Raw genomic sequence first — 4,732 nt, 5'->3', positions numbered from 1 at the left:
TCTTCAGAGATTTTTCCCCACTTAAACAACATTACCCAAAGGGAACGCTGGCTCCCCGTTCCACAATCTCATCCTTCAAAGGGGCACCTGTGTCCCAGGGACTCTGCTCCCTGAAGTCACTCTGGGAACTTAAGTCTCCATAACATAAGGCAACCAGACCTTGTCTTCTTCAAGAACCTGCGAATACGTTATTTTTCATTATCATACACAGTAGCTGCAAATAATGCCGTCAAAAATTAAATTAAGCCTGGGCAGCTGATGCAGTTACATCTCCCAGTGTTTGCTTTTCTGCTTTCCCTCTGTTCTCCACACAAGCCACACACGAAGCTGTGACGGTGGCAATCTGCAGAAGAAGGGAGAGATGGACGGGCAGGGGAGGTGGGAAAGTGTGGCTGTGGGAACGTGTTCCTTTCCCTTAGGTCATCCCTTGACTGTGCCAAAACAAGTCAGTCAACAGTTCCCAAACTCTCTTCGTGTTTTTTACCTGCATAAGGAGAAGGAACAACTCCTGGTTCCCACCGTCTCATACTTTGCAGGGTTTTTCTTTCCCTCTGCCTCTTCATGGAGCCATAGCAAGGATGGAGGAGAGACCAGACCCTGGGGACATGGGTGAGCAGCCCGCAGCCCCACTGCGTGGGGATATGGTTAGGAGGATCTGAGTTTTTCCTTCCAGCAGCCGAGTGTTTATTTATACCCAACAGGAATTCAGTGAAGTGAGCAGAAGAGGACCGGACAGCTAATTACTGCCATTGTGTGCCAATTGGCTGCCATCCCTGCCTGCCAGCTAACAGAATTGTTTTCAGATAGTTCAGCATTTCTTTAACGCTTATCCTAGATCTATTCAAGAGAGAAAAAAGAAAAGGAAAGAAAATGTAACTCTTATCTGCAATATAAAACCTCAGCTATTTAGCAGACTATTGAAGTCCTTTCTCGTTGTTCCTTTTCAAGTCTCTCACAACAAGATACCTGCCTAGTCCACAAAGACAATATTATAATGGCTATCAGGGTTTATCTTTTTCTTTCTTTTTTTTTTTTTTTTTTTTTTTTTTTTTAAGGGGGTGACTCATTCTGGGGTGGAAGAGGATTGGGAGGGTTGGGAGGGGGGAGAAGGTGTTTTGAGTCAAAATCTTAACAGCCATCTTTAAGCCTCAGCAGGTGGTGAACTAGTCATCATGTTGTATATAATTCAGTGTTATCAGATGCAAAATATCGACTGGGGGCTCTGCGGTCACCTGGTCACACTCAATGTAGCTGCATAGAACTATAGCATTGACAAAGCCTTTGGTTATTGCAACAGAAATCTCCGACAGCCCTTGCCTAAACCCTACAAAGTAAATCGTGAAATGACCAAAGGCCCATTTGTTTGTTTTTATGCTATCGGCGTGTTTTGGCTCCCAAGACCTCTTGAGTGATGTAAATACCAGCTGGGTTGGGTGGTGGTGTCCCGCATCTCCGAGCAAGCCTGCAGGCACGGGGTTTGGGTAGCGGCTCCGCTCGAGGCCCGAGGCAGTGCTAAGGGCAGGAAGAGTTTATCAGCACTTTTGCCATCTGTAAGTATGAAGTTAGTCTAGTACATTAATGCCTTGGAGCATTAGTAGCCAAAGCTCAACAACATCGTGTAACTCAGCTAATGTGTGTCCTTTCTATTTGATGGGTAGGCGCTGCTATCTGTAGTAAATTTTTATTTTTTTTTTTTTGGAGAAGAAGTGCAACGAGGGCCTACTAAATATTTTGTGGTTAATATGCTCAAGCATTGCCAAGTAAGCAAGAGGTTTTGCAGCATCCAGGCGTAATTCAACATCAGTATTATAAATGGTAGCATACTACCTAGTTTATATGTAGGGTCAGTTTAACTAATAACAAATAGTTATTAGCTTTTTTTATTACATTTTTCCTTTACTGATTTGGACTAGTGGGTTTATGTCTAATGTTTGTAAAATGATTTAGACTGCATGGATGTGTAATACAAACCACATTTAATGGATTATGAGCCACTTAATTAATGTGCTATGAAATCTTGGATTACCTGTGTTTTATATTCTGCAGACGATTTTGCAGTGGGTTCGCTAAAACTTGTAAAAGTGCTTAGATATATTTTCATTTAAATCCAAGAACGTGCACAGTATTGGAAGGTGATTATCCAGGGGATAATCGCGCTTTTTTTTGATATCTCTGTTAATTCTCAAGTTGAATGCTACGAGTTAAGGGGGGGGGGCGGGGGGAGCGAGCGCGTGCACGCGAGAGCGGGAGAATGAGAGGGCGAGAGCGTGCGGTGATGAGTGGGCATCGTTTCAGAGGGTAAACTAGGCTGCAAGATCGTCTCTATAGATTTTTGAAATGCTCCCAGTGCATTTTATATTTCATTGTATCATATTTTCTATAAAATGCAATTTCTGTAAATTAATGAGCATTTGAAATGTGTCTTGTATGGAGTGGAATGCGGTAAAGGTCTGCCCGAGGGGACTCCAACATTGCCGGTATATTAACTACCAAGGATGCAATCTTTCTTTTTTTGTCCTGGTCGGTCAGTGGATGGGTCAGTTTGTCCTTTCACGGCTCGGAGAGTGAACACACGCTCACCCAAGGTTCTTGAGGAAACCAGGAGGCGATGACTTGGCCCTCGGGAGAGGGACGGCTCCGGTGGCAGCAGCAAGGCGAGGACGTTGTGCCACGGGCGCGGGCCGGCAGCACGTGCCTCGGCCGGGGTGAAGCGCAGTGCCTGGCCAACTGCCAGCACCTGACGCCTTTCCAAATTCCTGTTCCGTAGTTGGGAACTCAGTCGTCTCGTGTGAATGCTATGAAAGTCTGAAGTTTGCTTCTGCCACGTACCGTCCACCTCCCCCTGGCCGCCCGCGGCAAACCTCGCAGCCCCTGGCCTCCAGCCGCCTGGCACGGCTGGGCTGCGTTGCCCTGCTGCCTCTGCTCTTCACCCACGGGCAGTCTCGGTTCTGCCCCTTTTCTTTCGGAAAAGCCACGGGCTGGAGTCTTTCACCATCTGCGCTTTGCACCTCTGCAGAAGCTGCCTGGTCACAGCCGTAGTGAATAATAAAAACGCACGTAGTGTTTCTCACTGATGACTGCCGGTCAGTGTTTTGTCCGTCACCATAACCTCATCACCGACTCAGGAGAAGGACGTGGCTCAAGGGCCGGGGCCAGGCCGATGGTTCCCCATCCCTTGGGTTGCTGCTGCTGCCTGCCAGCCCTGCGCAGCTCCTGGGATGCCCGTGCGGATCCCACAATGCTGGCTCTCCACTGTAAGCCGTGCCGTGAGATCTTCCCGGCACCGCTTCCCCGGAGCAGTAGCTAAATCCCTGCTCCAAAGCGCTTGATGTCTGCTGCAGCTTTGGCTGGGGGATGGATTTCAGGTAGGGCAGGGGCTGGCAGCGGTGTGGGACAGTTGCTGCATCACCCAGGGGGACAGGACGTGAGGTGAGAGGAGCTGCTTGGCCACGAAGGAGATGCTGTCAGACTGCAGCTTGTCTGAACATTTTAGGTTTTTAAGAACATTTATGCAACCTAAGTCAAACAAAACTGAGTGATTAAAAATAAATCAACCCGTTTCCACTGGCAACTTTTTTTTTTTTTTTTAAATCAGCAGATATTTTTTCTGCAGCATTTGCAATCCAGCCATTCCAACCCCACAAGCCTATAAATCAAACCAACTAGTTTTTTGTCTTTTGGCCCAGTTCTGCTCAGTCTCCCTCTGCAGGACCTGCTCCTTCTCTTCTTCCTCCTTTTCCTCCTTCCCCTCCTCCTCCTCCCTGCATCCTCCACCACTTGAGATTTACAGCCCCACAGGTAGCAGCAGCATCAGGCCCCTTTCCTCGCAGTGGGACCAGCAGAAGGTAAGCGAGGAGCACAGCGAGCAATGAAAATAGATGACTTTCTGCAAACCTTTTTGCTTGTTAATATTACTTATGGTTTGTAACCCAACTAAAAACTTATGTTAATCCAAGGGGTCCCATTGAAAAGGTGACTGTGCCGCTGCTGTCCCCCCACTCTGATCCTCGTGGATGTGACCTGCCGGTGCCATTCGCAGTTGGAGGTGATGGTGGAGCTGGGTGGTGGCCAAAGCTGAACGTACAGTCGCTGATTTTTTTTTTTTCTTGCAGGCCACAAAAGTGGTTAACACATTGGGCCCAGAATCCTTTTTCTCTGACTAGACTAAAGCATTAAACGCATTAAAGAAGTGGTGCCCACACACTTGAGCCCCCCACTCTTTGCATGCCGCGAGGCAGTGGGGACAGAGCTGCTTTCATGCAGGTGTTGAGGAGATGTCCCCAAAATACCAGTGTCACCCCCTTCCCCTGGTGCCCCATAGCAGCACCACCGCAGCTCTCCGTGCTGTCTCAGGGATGGGGACAGTGAGCTCCCGGGGTGTCGGGGCACACCAGACCCCTCCTGTGACCTCCTGGGCATGAAGATTGCACATCCCCAAGCCAGGGGCTGTGCAGGTCCAACATCACTCCCTGCTCTACCTGCAGCCGCCTCGGGCGGAGCTGGCCCCACGGCCTCAGGGCAGCCCCCGACTGGTGTATTTATTATGTAGCCTGTACATAGGGAGAAGCATCAGTCATGGAAATGCTTTGCAAGGCAACGAGGAGATTCAGCAGGTAATCAATGACAATAAATAGGCAGGTCTGTTCTAGGTGTCCAATGTGCTAGTCATAGTTTTTCTTCTGGTTTTGCATTTTCCATTTTATTTTATTTTCCTTTTTTTTTTTTTTTTTTT

Source organism: Athene cunicularia (genome assembly GCF_003259725.1).
Source record: "Athene cunicularia isolate RWA chromosome 20 unlocalized genomic scaffold, athCun1 chr20_part1, whole genome shotgun sequence".
NCBI lineage: Eukaryota > Metazoa > Chordata > Aves > Strigiformes > Strigidae > Athene > Athene cunicularia.
Note: the sequence above shows the minus strand (reverse complement) of the source record.